Below are 15351 nucleotides of genomic sequence, written 5' to 3'. Positions count from 1 at the left end.
CCCCCTGCCCAGCCAGAGTCCCAGTTGGCCCTTCCTAACTAAATCCTATTGGTAAACTTGTTCCTTTCTTCCTTTCTTACTCTATTATGTTCTGTTGTGCTCCCCCTAGTGGACGAAGTCTAAATTCTACACTTTCCCTACTTCCACATAATATAAGGAATATATGTACATTACATTAGACATTATATCAGCATTATAAGACATATGAGGTATTATGTATATATACAGGACATTACACAACATAACATTACCACAAAAAATATACCAGTCCTTCAGGGACGTACGTAAGGAATGTGGGGCATGATCCAGTCTCTGTACCCCCTTACACACCTCCCTCCTTTAAATATGGTCATCCCCGATCATGCAGTGATGGTAGAACACCATTTTAATATAAAACACACGTTTAGTTCTTATATAACTTATCAACAACCGGAGAAAGTCTTTTGGCTCCACGTGAGAGTCTGTTTATTATTCAAGGGCCTAGAACAGGTGTCACGTTAAAGTCCTCCAGCCAGCACCTCAAGTCCCATTGGCTTCGGTCCCTTTTAGGTCCGGGACCTGAGCACATTCTCATTCCATTTTAAGTTTCAACACAGTCCCAGCAGCTACAGTCCTTATTACACTGCCATCAAGTTATCTTTGGGAGGTCTTCCCCCTCCCTCCTTTGCACTGAGTACGGTCCTTTAAACACATGTGTGCTGCACTCTCCTAGAAATAAAATTCAGGTTAAAACATACTAAAACACAGTCTTTTGCAGCAGCCACACACAGTCCATTTGCAGTTCACTCCACTGGGTTAAAGTCCTCCAATCCAGCAGGGAAAGCGCAACATGCACAACGAAACTTGGGGGGAAAGGAAAATAATGTTCAACAAAATTTGCTCAACGTCCAACTGTGGCGCGTGCCCATACCGGCCACACTGTACCGGAGTCTGGTTCTACAGGGCTCCTCTGCCCATAGGGACGTGGAACAGTCCCATTTTTACTCTGGTGCAACAAGCATGTTTTCTCCTTTAAATGTCACTCACTATTTCAGCGATGTGTCCTGTGTCACTCTGTCCCACATCGGACTCTGCGCCCGTGCTCCATTAGATGATGACACTCCTGCAGCCGCAGGTGTCACGTTCCCCGGATGCAGTGGCAGGGGATATTGATCTCCTTTGAAAAGTCCAGATAGACAACATTCAACCCTAACCTGGTCAAATCTGAAATTTACCGTCTCATAGAGGATGATAGGATTAGTTTGACAAAACAGATCCTTTATAAAAAAAAAAACATGTTGATGCTTGGTTATATTTTTTTCATTGAGATACTTCACAATAGCATAACTTAGAAAACCTTAAAATAATTTGCTCACAATAGAGTATAAATTATAGCCAATGGTTTCCAGGCCCACGTTTTGAATATTAGCACTACATTTGCTATGTGAGTGTCTGAGCTTTCTGTATTCTACTGCAAGGCTCTCCTTCCTATGCCTCCTTGAGGAAATGGTCTTATGCCCTATGGCATCCTTTCTACTAAAATGCTTTGTCCTCCGCTGTTAAAAGGGGAAATGTGGACTTTTGAATGCACCGCAAAATCATTTTCATATTGAATACATTAGGAGAAAAGTTTATGTCCTTGTTAGCAGGGTCAGTTCTGGTTGCTTTTGGGTGTTATTCTCTTTGCTCAGTTCTGATCATGGTGACATGATGATTACATGTGGTTACACATTTGTTTTGTACTCTTTTGATACAAACTTAGAGTCTGAGGAGGTGGTATAGCCCACAAGGTAGAGCCAACCCTTTAGTGTCAGCCTTCTACTGGTACAACCTATACCCATGGTCTTCTGTCACCTAATGTATTCAACAAGAAGGGATTTTTACAGTCATAACAAAAATCCAGTTGTTCTTTTACTTTCACAGGTATTGCTTTTATGATGTTCCTCAGTCAGTACATACAAAACCAGTCTGGAAAAACATAAATCCTGTGATTGATCATAAGCTGCATTTTCTTGCATTAAATGTTTCTAATGGACTCTTGAACTACCTACAAAAAAATGCATTGGTTGTAGATCTATGGGGACTTCAAGGTAAGATTAATTTAATATACTATTGATTAAACCTTTTTCGCATTCTGCATAACATAAAATAGTATATAGACAGTGATGGAATGGGGCTAAAATTCAGCCCTAGCATTTGAAAACAGGCTCATGCCAGCTCCATCCCCTTCCTCAGATTAGGGTCTCTATTACTTAAAGTAAACCTGTCAGCAGGATTGTTTTGAGTAAACTACAGACACTGTCAGGTTGCGCTAATTAAAATGATACCTGGGTTAAATAAATCTGTCTTGTGGTTGCTGTTTAATCTTTATTTGGGAATGATGTTACGGTCTATCCCAAATTTTTTTTCTGCCGGGGGTCCATTTTAATTATTATTATTATTGTTTTTTACACAAAACTATATGTCTAAATAAAAAGAAATAGGCACATTATCCACCTTATCATGCTGCAGTGCAGGTGTCACCGCCGTTACCTGCATGCTGAATGTGATTTTTTTTCCAAACCATATTATGTTCAGTATGTAAAATAGGGGGCAGGTCACTGAGGGATCAGTGACCCGTCATAAGTCATACAGATGAATATGTAAGTAGATCACCATCCCCCACAGGCCCACCCTGGAGCACGAGAATCTCATTAACTGAAAACTGCAATTAAAGATTAAACAACAACCAAAAGATTGATTTCATCACCCCATTTATCATTTTAATCAGTATAACGGCGCCAATCTGACAGTATCTGTAGTTTACTCAACACAATCCTGCTGACAGGTTTACTTTAAATGACCCTGGATGCAGCAAATCAAGATTTACCACTACCTATATTTCCAATAACACCACTATATAAGATTTAATAATAAAACTAATAATATTGTAACAGACAAATTACACCAGCATTTACGGTAGTGATAATATCGCCATGCTGGCTATTAAAAAAGCAGTCCCATCTATGCTTTTTATTAAATGTGTGTGTGTATATATGCAAGTGTGAGCAGGTAGGAAGATGCAGTAATGGGTCGGAGGCAGAGCAAGTGTTAATGTGGGGTTTAATTTAACAGGTATACTCCTTGCAGGGAGAAAACAGATAAAACCGTATAAAGGAACACAGAGGGCGTAACTCAGGGGAAGCAGGTGTGAAACATAGGGTAGGAAGTTCAAGGACAGCAAACTTATCAGTCTGATGATTTCAGAATGCGGTTTGTTCAGGATGTGGAGATTGGCACCAAAGCAGTGGTGCATAAGGGGTCCAGTATGGTCCTGTAAAAGATGGCATCCTGGATTCTGGCGGCGGCGGTGATTTCTCGTGGTTCTGTTGATGATCGGTGTGTCAGGAAACAATGAGCCAGACAGAGCACAGTCTTTCCCCCTGTCAACGTACAGGGACAATGAGCAACTCGATTCAGGTACAAAGGGAAACCCCTCACAGCGGGTGTCCCATTTCTCCCATTCGTACGTGTGCAGGCTTATGTCCTGACTGGGTGTCCTGTCACTCAAGGTCAGCAATGTCAGCGGGGACCAGGTACATCGTTGTCGGCAGTCTGTTAACAGCTTTTAGCCTCTGCTGGCTTTTGCCCACTCTGGCAGTTGGCCCCCCAGCAGAAACCCTGACACTGCCCTCCTGCGCAATGCATGTTCCCACGGCAACTAACTGATTTGCTGTGCACTGTGGCCCTTTTATCTTAGCCACGCCCCCTACTCCTAGGTGCAGAGGTCGGTCCGGGGCTTTAAGCTTTCCCCCATGAAACCTGGGTGACAGCCCCGACAGTTCCAGATCCGTCACGGAGTAGGTAGGCCTGGTCCGGGTCTTCTCCTTACACGTGTAATGTCGTGTGTGTATTATATTATATGCGCCTATCACTGCCTTATTCGGGATCCAGCACTGTTCTGCTCTGTTTCCCAGTGAAATTACCATAATTCCATCTAGCCCGTTAAAGGTACCATCACACATAACGATATCATTAACGATATTGTTGCTTTTTGTGACGTAGCAACGATATCGTTAACAAAATCGTTATGTGTGACAGCGACCAACGATCAGGCCCCTGCTGGGAGATCGTTGGTTGCTGGGGAAAGATCAGAACTTTATTTCGTCACTTATCTCCCGCAGACATCGCTGAATCGGCGCGTGTGACGCCGATTCAGCGATGTCTTCACTGGTAATCAGGGTAAACATCGGGTTACTAAGCGCAGGGCCGCGCTTAGTAACCCGATATTTACCCTGGCTACCATTGTAAATGTAAAAAAAAAAAACACTACATACTTACATTCCCGGTGTCTGGTCATGTCCCTCGCCTTCAGCTTCCCGCACTGACTGGTGAGCGCCGGCCGGCCGTAAAGCAGAGCACAGCGGTGATGTCACCGCTGTGATTTACGGCCGGTTCTCAGTCAGTGCGGGAAGCTGAAGGCGAGGGACATGACCAGACACCGGAATGTAAGTACAGTATGTAGTGTTTTTTTTTTTTACATTTACAATGGTAACCAGGGTAAACATCGGGTTACTAAGCGCGGCCCTGCGGGGACCTCGGCATCGTTGGTCGCTGGAGAGCTGTATGTGTGACAGCTCTCCATCGACCAAACAGCGACGCTGCAGCGATCGACATCGTGGTCTATATCGCTGCAGCGTCGCTTAATGTGACGGTACCTTAAGTCTATGTGTGACCTTGAAGTGGCTTACGCAATACAAGTATAACGAGCGTCCGAACAAGGGTCCATTGGCATATATTGTAAAAACCACTTCTTGGTCATGCATTGAGTTAACCGATTAGTCGAAATTGAAGTAAAGTCACTGTCTGTCTCCACCATCTAATTTGTTACATCAGATTATCTGTTTGCATAGTTTGCAGTTTTCTCAGTAGCGAGTATACAGTAATTGATATATAATCATACCTTTATTTGGCTGTAGTGCTTTGGCTCCCTCTAGCGGTCAAAGTCATGTTCACAGTTCCATTTTCTGTTTTCTATTTTCCATGTCTGATTCTCCCCCCCCTTTGCAAAGCATTATGGTAGCTCAGCCTACATCTCCCTCCATTTTCTTTTCACTTCCTTCAGTCTGCTTTCAAGGAAAGATGCTTCCACTTCATCCCCCTTGCGATTGTATTGCCATTTCACCGCATCAATATTCTACTACGTTCAATAAAAGCACAGACTCAATCACAGTCTCCTTATTGGACTCCGGTATAGCTGTATAGCTACATATGAGCCCATTAAGTGAAGAGAGAACAGTGAAACGGCAACCATCCAGCTAGTGGGATTCAGTGAAACGGCAACCATCCAGCTTGTGGGATTCAGTGAAACGGCAGCCATCCAACTAGTGGGATTCAAGTCACCGGCTACACAGGGACTAAATACAGCTACAGCAATCTCTGCAAAGCCAAGCACTTTCCCAAGAAACCATGTCTCACAAATCACACAGGACAAGATCTGTTACTTCCGTCTCCTCAAAGACAACATCCATCAACAGCGCGGTCGCCATTGCCCGCACAAATGCTGAAGCCACTAAAATGCGAGCGAGCTTTGCTGACCAAGAGATGCAACTTAAATTAGAGAAAGCACGCATAGATGATGAGATTGCCGATCAAGAGAGAGGGTCGCAGTTAGAAAAGGCACGCGTGGATGCTGCCTTAGAAAGCCTGGCAGCAAAAAGGGAAGCTGCCGCAGCCCTCGCCAAAGCAGAATCGCTAGAAGCCGCACAAAACCCCAAGTTGCATAGCTGAAGCAGTATTTCGAGTCTGGAGTTTCCACTGCAAGACTCACCACAATGCACATCTCAGTATGTTAATGAACTTCCTGATCAAAACTATAACCCTGAACCAGTATCAAAACAAGAATACGACGTCTCCAGCGAAGTGAGCGAGAGTCGTCATGAGGCTCAGCTCCAGGACAGAAACGAACTCGAAATCATGAGGCAAAACAACTCTGCTAATGACTACCTTGCCCCTCACTAGTTAACCAACGTGATTCACCCTGCTGATACACCGTACGTCAGACCGAAGCAATACGACACCGGCTGGTGCCACCCTGAGGACACTAACAGGTACGAACGCACCTCACATCACTATCAGGGCGACCCATCACCAGTATACTCTGCTGACAATCGGTTCACAACAGAATTTGCCAAGTTCTTAACACAACATGAACTGATTGCCAAGGGACTCATGAAATTCACTGACCAAGCTGAAGGTTACAGAGCTTGGAAAGCTTCCTTCCAAAATGTCACTAGAGGCTTGGGGCTACAACACAGGGAAGAGATAGACCTGTTAGTCAAATACCTGGGAGAAGAGTCGGTCAAACACGCAGTAAGGATCAGAGACATTAATATAAACCGCCCTGAGACTGGCCTCAAAGAGATCTGGAAGAGGCTGGGTGAGTGTTATGGCTCAGCAGAAGTAATAGAAAGAGCCTTGTTCAAAAGAATCGATGACTTCCCTAAAATATCTAACAAAGGTCTCCAGAAACTTAAGGTACCGTCACACTCAGCAACTTTCCAACGATCACGACCAGCGATCCGACCTGGCTGTGATCGTTGGAAAGTCCTTGAGTGGTCGCTGGAGAGCTGTCACACAGACAGCTCTCCAGTGACCAACGATGCCGAAGTCCCCGGGTAACCAGGGTAAACATCGGGTTACTAAGCGCAGGGCCGCGCTTAGTAACCCGCTGTTTACCCTGGTTACCATTGTAAATGTAAAAAAAAAAAACACTACATACTTACATTCCGGTGTCTGTCACGTCCCCCGGCGTCAGCTTCCCTGCACTGTGTAAGCGCCAGCCGTAAAGCAGAGCGGTGACGTCACCGCTGTGCTCTGCTTTACGGCCAGCCGGCGCTGACACAGTCAGTGCGGGAAGCTGACGGCGGGGGACGTGACAGACATCGGAATGTAAGTATGTACTGTTTTTTTTTTTTTAACTTTTACAATGGTAACCAGGGTAAATATCGGGTTACTAAGCGTGGCCCTCCACTTAGTAGCCCGATGTTTACCCTGGTTACCCGGGGACTTTGGCATCGTTGAAGACAGTTTCAACGATGCCGAAGTCGTTTCCCTGATCGTTGGTCGCTGGAGAGAGCTGTCTGTGTGACAGCTCCCCAGCGACCAAACAACGACTTACCAACGATCACGGCCAGGTCGTATCGCTGGTCGTGATCGTTGGTAAGTCGTTTAGTGTAACGGTACCTTTAGACTCTATGCTATCTTGGATGATCAAAGTAATCGATCCTTGGCTAGATCAACATTCTTTCACCTATTCAACATCAAAGGGCCAAGTACCCCCTATTCATTAAAGACATGTGCAGGTACTGGGAGGCTACTGACTACCAAATCGAGTCCTTAGACGGACAATTCTGCCTACCACTACTGTTGTGAATTCTGCTTTTGGGCTCCCTCTGGTGGTTGTAGGTGGTAATGCAGTTGTCCCTGGCCTGCAGTCCTGGACAGGTGTATCTGCTGATTGCAATTCTGACTGGGGTATTTAGGTTTGCAGGACTCATTAGTCCTTGTCAGTTGTCAATGTTTCTTGGGAAGTGTTGGATCTCTGTCTGGCTTCTCCTGCTTAGCTGCCAATTCAGCAAAGATAAGTGTCTATAAAAATGTAAACAATGGTGGCGCAAAGTGTCACCGTTTATAAATAATCCAGCAGCACTACCAACAGACTTCCACTTCTAAGTCTGTAAAAAATGCAAAACATATAAATATGAATATATACGTGAGTAATATATACCGGTAAGCGCTAGGAAAATAACGGAGGATGGTGAAAAAGAAATAAATAAAATATTCACACAATAATAAAAGAAACCTTGCTCAAAAAAGTGTCCCGATCTCAGTCTTTTAACTAGAACAATAGCCTCTGGCAGAATGACAATATATTCATCTGGCACGGGTAATAAGACTTCGGAGCACTCGGCAGTAGTTTATACCTGTATCGTAGGATGAGGAGTCTTGAGCGCTCTTGTTGCGCGATAAGTCCTTCAGCGGACACAGAAAGTCTGGTCGAGTGGCTGCCCCGGCCGGCGGCAAGCCACAAACAGCTGGTCTCCGGGAGGAGACAAAGATCCTGAAAAGCCGACGCTGCGTGTGTAAGCGGCAGTGCGTGCCGGCAGTGCGCAGGCTCAGGGTCCTGAGGAAGGAGACAGGCGTCTCCGAAACGCGTCGGTTGTTTGGCCCCATTCGCACTCCATACTCACTTGCCTGGTCACCGGGGGTTACGGTCACGTGACTTGTTACGTCACCCAGGTCCTGCGCACTGCTGGCACGCACTGCCGGCACGCACTGCCGCTTACACACGCGGCGTCAGCTTTTCAGGATCTTCGTCTCCTCCCGGAGACCAGCTGTTTGTGGTTTGCCGCCGGCCGGGGCAGCCACTCGACCAGACTTTCTGTGTCCGCTGAAGGACTTATCGTGCAACAAGAGCGCTCAAGACTCCTCATCCTACGATACAGGTATAAACTACTGCCGAGTGCTCCGAAGTCTTATTACCCGTGCCAGATGAATATATTGTCATTCTGCCAGCGGCTATTGTTCTAGTTAAAAGACTGAGATCGGGACACTTTTTTGAGCAAGGTTTTAAAAGAAACTTATTGTGTGAATATTTTATTTATTTCTTTTTCACCATCCTCCGTTATTTTCCTAGCGCTTACCGGTATATATTACTCACGTATATATACAGTTAGGGCCAGAAATATTTGGACAGTGACACAAGTTTTGTTATTTTAGCTGTTTACAAAAACATGTTCAGAAATACAATTATATATATAATATGGGCTGAAAGTGCACACTCCCAGCTGCAATATGATAGTTTCCACATCCAAATCGGAGAAAGGGTTTAGGAATCATAGCTCTGTAATGCATAGTGTCCTCTTTTTCAAGGGACCAAAAGTAATTGGACAATGGACTCTAAGGGCTGCAATTAACTCTGAAGGCGTCTCCCTCGTTAACCTGTAATCAATGAAGTAGTTAAAAGGTCAGGGGTGGATTCCAGGTGTGTGGTTTTGCATTTGGAAGCTGTTGCTGTGAGCAGACAACATGCGGTCAAAGGAACTCTCAATTGAGGTGAAGCAGAACATCCTGAGGCTGAAAAAAAATAAAAAATCCATCAGAGAGATAGCAGACATGCTTGGAGTAGCAAAATCAACAGTTGGGTACATTCTGAGAAAAAAGGAATTGACTGGTGAGCTTGGGAACTCAAAAAGGCCTGGGCGTCCACGGATGACAACAGTGGTGGATGATCGCCGCATACTTAATTTGGTGAAGAAGAACCCGTTCACAACATCAACTGAAGTCCAGAACACTCTCAGTGAAGTAGGTGTATCTGTCTCTAAGTCAACAGTAAAGAGAAGACTCCATGACAGTAAATACAAAGGGTTCACATCTAGATGCAAACCATTCATCAATACCAAAAATAGACAGGCCAGAGTTAAATTTGCAGAAAAACACCTCAAGAAGCCAGCTCAGTTCTGGAAAAGTATTCTATGGACAGATGAGACAAAGATCAACCTGTACCAGAATGATGGGAAGAAAAAAGTTTGGAGAAGAAAGGGAACGGCACATGATCCAAGGCACACCACATCCTCTGTAAAACATGGTGGAGGCAACGTGATGGCATGGGCATGCATGGCTTTCAATGGCACTGGGTCACTTGTGTTTATTGATGACATAAGAGCAGACAAGAGTAGCCGGATAAATTCTGAAGTGTACCGGGATATACTTTCAGCCCAGATTCAGCCAAATGCTGCAAAGTTGATTGGACGGCGCTTCATAGTACAGATGGACAATGACCCCAAGCATACAGCCAAAGCTACCCAGGAGTTCATGAGTGCCAAAAAGTGGCACATTCTGCAATGGCCAAGTCAATCTCCAGATCTAAACCCAATTGAGCATGCATTTCACTTGCTCAAATCCAGACTTAAGACAGAAAGACCCACAAACAAGCAAGACCTGAAGGCTGCGGCTGTAAAGGCCTGGCAAAGCATTAAGAAGGAGGAAACCCAGCGTTTGGTGATGTCCATGGGTTCCAGACTTAAGGCAGTGATTGCCTCCAAAGGATTTGCAACAAAATATTGAAAATAAAAATATTTTGTTTGGGTTATGTTTATTTGTCCAATTACTTTTGACCTCCTAAAATGTGGAGTGTTTGTAAAGAAATGTGTACAATTCCTACATTTTCTATCAGATATTTTTGTTCAACCCTTCAAATTAAACGTTACAATCTGCACTTGAATTCTGTTGTAGAGGTTTCATTTCAAATCCAATGTGGTGGCATGCAGAGCCCAACTCGCGAAAATTGTGTCACTGTCCAAATATTTCTGGCCCTAACTGTACATATTTATATGTTTTGCAAAGATAAGTGTCTGTTTCTTTTTCTATGGCACACATGCTGTGTGCTGGATATTTGATTGTATTTGTGCTCTGTGTGTAGGATTCTCTGGAGTTGCAGATATACGTTCCACGTCTTTAGTTAGATGGAGGAATTTTTTGTATAATCTGCTGTGGATATTTTTGGAAGGGTTTTAATACTAACCGCACAGAACTCTGTCCTATCCTTTCCTATTTTAGCTATAGTGGCCTCTTTTTGTGAATCCTGTTTTCTGCCTACGTGTGTCTTTCCCCTCCTACTCACAGTCAATATTCGTGGGGGGCTGCCTATCCTTTGGGGTTCTGCTCTGAGGCAAGATAGTATTCCTATTTTCATCTATAGGGGTATCTTTTCCTCCGGCTGTGACGAGGTATCTAGGGTTTGTTAGGTACACCCCACGGCTACTTCTAGTTGCGGTGTTAAGATTAGGATTTGCGGTCAGTATAGTTACCACCTACTCCAGTGAAAGTTTTCATGCTGCTCCAAGGTCACCGGATCATAACAGTACAACTGGCCAATAATGAGTTAAATGCATCTCAGAAGAAGGAAAGAAAGGTGTTGAGCCATTTTTTTTTTCTTCAGTCTGCTTTATCTTCTCTTCCCTCTTTATCTCTGGGTGGCTGAGGAGCCTAGTGCTAGCATTAATGTTCAGGAATTAGCTTCTCGTGTAGACCAGCTTGCTGCTAGGGTACAGGGTATTTCTGATTATATTGTTCAGACTCCTGTTTTAGAACCGAAGATTCCTACTCCTGATTTGTTTTTTGGTGACAGGTCCAATTTTTGGAGTTTTAAAAACAACTGTAAACTGTTTTTTGACCTGAGTCCTCGATCTTCCGGTGATTCCATTCAGCAGGTTAAAATCGTCATCTCCCTGCTGCGTGGCGACCCGCAGGATTGGGAGTTTTCCCTGGAATCTGGGAATCCGGCTTTGCTTAATGTAGACTCCTTTTTTCAGGCTTTAGGATTATTATATGATGAACCTAATTCTGTGGATCAAGCTGAGAAGACCTTGTTGGCCCTGTCTCAGGGTCAAGAGGCGGCAGAATTAAATTGTCAGAAATTCAGAAAATGGTCTGTGCTGACTAAATGGAATAATGATGCTTTGGCGGCAATTTTCAGAAAGGGTCTTTCTGAATCCGTTAAAGATGTTATGGTGGGGTTTCCCAGGCATTCCGGTCTGAGTGATTCTATGTCTCTGGCCATTCAGATTGACCGGCGCTTGCGGGAGCGCAGAACTGTGCACGCTGTGGCGTTGTCCTCAGAGCAGATTCCTGAGCCAATGCAGTGTGATAGGATTCTGTCTAGAACGGAACGACAAGGATTCAGACGTCAGAATGGGTTGTGTTATTATTGTGGCGACGCTTCTCATGTCATTTCAGTCTGCCCTAAACGGACAAAGAGGTTCATTTACCATCAGTACTGTACAACCTAAATTTCTGTTATCTGTGTTCTTGATCTGCTCATTGTCATCATTTTCTGTCATGGCGTTTGTGGATTCAGGCGCCGCCATGAACTTAATGGACTTTGAGTTTGCCAGGCGTTGTGGTTTTCCCTTGCAGCCTTTGCAGAACCCTATTCCTTTAAGGGGCATTGATGCTACACCCTTAGCTAAAAATAAGCCCCAGTTTTGGACACAGGTGACCATGCGCATGGCGCCAGCCCATCAGGAAGATTGTCGATTTCTGGTGTTGCATAATTTCCATGATGCTATCGTGCTGGGTTTTCCGTGGTTGCAGGTACATAATCCTGTGTTGGATTGGAAGTCCATGTCTGTGAGTTTTTGTCTGATTTTCAGGATGTATTCGATGAGCCCAAGTCCAGTTTCCTTCCACCGCACAGGGACTGCGATTGTGCTATTGACTTGATTCCAGACTGTAAGTTTCCTAAGGGTCGACTTTTCAACCTGTCTGTGCCTGAACATACCGCCATGCGGAGCTATATTAAGGAGTCTTTGGAGAAAGGGCATATTCGGCCATCTTCTTCACCATTGGGAGCGGGGTTCTTTTTTGTTGCTAAAAAAAGATGGTTCCTTGAGACCCTGTATTGATTATCGCCTCTTGAATAAAATCACGGTTAAGTTTCAATACCCTTTACCTTTGCTTACCGATTTGTTTGCTAGGATTAAGGGAGCTAGTTGGTTTACGAAGATTGACCTTCGGGGGGCATATAATCTTGTTCGTATTAAGCAGGGTGATGAATGGAAAACTGCGTTTAACATGCCCGAAGGCCATTTTGAATACCTTGTGATGCCATTCGGGCTCACTAATGCTCCATCTGTTTTTCAGTCCTTCATGCATGATATTTTCCGGACTTATATTGATAAGTTCTTGATTGTATATTTGGTCGATATTTTGATTTTTTCCGATGATTGGGAGTCTCATGTGGAATAGGTCAGGATGGTATTTCAGATCCTTCGTGACAATGCCCTGTTTGTGAATGGGTCTAAGTGGCTCTTTGGGGTGCAGAAGGTTTCCTTTTTGGGCTTCATTTTTTATCCTTCGTCTATAGAAATGGATCCGGTTAAGGTTCAGGCCATTCATGATTGGATTCAGCCCACATCCTTGAAGAGCCTTCAGAAATTTTGGGGTTTTGCAAATTTTTATCGCCGTTTCATTGCTAATTTTTCCAGCGTGGTTAAACCCATGACTGATTTGACGAAGAAAGGCGATGATGTGGCGAATTGGTCCTCTGCGGCTGTCTCTGCCTTTCAGGAGCTTAAACGTCGATTTACTTCTGCTCCGGTGTTGCGCCAACCGGATGTTTCTCTTCCGTTTTCAGGTTGAGGTTGACGCTTCTGAGATTGGGGCAGGGGCCGTTTTGTCTCAGAGGGATCCTGTTGGTTCCTTGATGAAACCGTGTGCCTTCTTTTCCCGTAAGTTTTCGCCTGCTGAACGCAATTATGATGTCGGCAATCAGGAGTTGATGGCTATGAAGTGGGCGTTTTGAGGAGTGGCGACATTGGCTTGAGGGAGCTAAGCACTGTATTGTGGTCTTGACCGATCATAAGAATTTGATTTACCTCGAGTCTGCCAAACGGCTGAATACTAGACAGGCTCGATGGTCCTTGTTTTTTTCCCATTTTGATTTCGTGGTCTCGTACCTTCCGGGTTCTAAGAACATTAAGGCTGATGCCCTCTCTAGGAGTTTTTTGCCTGATTCTCCTGAGGTCTTAGAACCGGTCGGTATTCTGAAAGAAGGGGTGGTCCTTTCTGCCATTTCCCCTGATTTACGACGGGTTCTTCAGGAATTTCAGGCTGACAAACCTGACCGCTGTCCTATGGGGAAACTGTTTGTTCCTGACAGATGGACTAGTAGAGTGATTTCTGAGGTTCACTGTTCCATGTTGGCTGGTCATCCTGGCATTTTTGGTACCAGAGACTTGTTTGGTAGGTCCTTTTGGTGGCCTTCTTTGTCGCGTGATGTGCGTTCTTTTGTGCAGTCCTGTGGGACTTGTGCGCGGGCCAAGCCTTGTTGTTCCCGTGCTAGTGGGTTGATTTTGCCATTGCTGGTCCCTGAGAGGCCCTGGATGCATATTTCTATGGATTTTATTTCCGATCTTCCGGTTTCTCAGAGGATGTCGGTTATCTGGGTTGTTTGTGACCGGTTCTCTAAGATGGTTCATTTGGTGCCTTTGCCTAAATTGCCTTCCTCTTCGGATTTGGTTCCGTTGTTTTTTCAGCATGTGGTCCGTTTGCATGGTATTCCGGAGAATATTGTGTCCGACAGAGGTTCCCAGTTTGTTTCTAGGTTTTGGCGGGCCTTTTGTGCTAGGCTGGGCATTGATTTGTCTTTTTCTTCTGCGTTTCATCCTCAGACAAATGGTCAGACCGAGCGAACTAATCAGACTTTGGAGTATTATTTGAGATGCTTTGTGTCTGCTGATCAGCATGATTGGGTGGCTTTCTTGCCATTGGCCGAGTTTGCCCTTAATAATCGGGCTAGTTCGGCTACTTTGGTTTCGCCTTTCTTTTGTAATTTTGGTTTTCATCCTCGTTTTTCTTCTGGGCAGGTTGAGCCTTCTGACTGTCCTGGTGTGGATTCTGTGGTTGACAGGTTGCAGCAGATTTGGGCTCATGTGGTGGACAATTTGGTGTTGTCTCAGGAGGAGGCTCAACATTTTGCTAACCGTCGTCGGTGTGTTGGTTCCCGGCTTCGGGTTGGGGATCTGGTCTGGTTGTCTTCCCGTCATGTTCCTATGAAGGTTTCTTCTCCTAAGTTTAAGCCTCGATTTATTGGTCCTTATAGGATTTCTGAGATTATTAATCTGGCGTCTTTTTGTCTGGCGCTTCCGGCCTCTTTTGCGATCCATAATGTCTTCCATAGATCTTTATTGCGGAAATATGTGGAGCCCGTTGTTCCCTCTGTTGATCCTCCGGCCCCTGTGTTGGTTGATGGGGAGTTGGAATATGTTGTTGAGAAGATTTTGGATTCCCGTTTTTCGAGGCAGAAGCTTCAGTACCTTGTCAAATGGAAGGGTTATGGCCAGGAGGATAATTCTTGGGTTTTTGCCTCTGATGTCCATGCCGCTGATTTGGTTCGTGCCTTTCATCTGGCTCATCCTGATCGGCCTGGGGGCTCTGGTGAGGGTTCGGTGACCCCTCCTCAAGGGGGGGGTACTGTTGTGAATTCTGCTTTTGGGCTGCCTCCGGTGGTTGTAGGTGGTAATGCAGTTGTCCCTGGCCTGCAGTCCTGGACAGGTGTATCTGCTGATTGCAATTCTGACTGGGGCATTTAGGTTTGCAGGACTCATTAGTCCTTTCCAGTTGTCAATGTTTCTTGGGAAGTGTTGGATCTCTGTCTGGCTTCTCCTGCTTAGCTGCCAATTCTGCAAAGATAAGTTGTCCCATACACAATTATAAAAATGTATATAAATTTTATTAAACAGATATAAAAATACAGACTAACTATACAAGGTCTAGAGAATGGTGCATATACAGATGACACAACAACTGTAGTAACACAGGGGGTATACT

General features: G+C 44.9%; 1 pseudogene; it reads left to right on the top strand.

The window, feature by feature from the left end:
- LOC138637703 (piwi-like protein 1 pseudogene) overlaps positions 1-5748 on the top strand; it is a 91879-nt pseudogene extending 86131 nt beyond the window's left edge.
- Positions 5749-15351: the final 9603 nt, after the last annotated feature.

The sequence above is a fragment of the Ranitomeya imitator genome, chromosome 5 (assembly GCF_032444005.1).
Source record: "Ranitomeya imitator isolate aRanImi1 chromosome 5, aRanImi1.pri, whole genome shotgun sequence".
Taxonomy (NCBI): Eukaryota; Metazoa; Chordata; class Amphibia; order Anura; family Dendrobatidae; genus Ranitomeya; species Ranitomeya imitator.
This window is presented reverse-complemented; position numbering and strand designations above follow the sequence as displayed.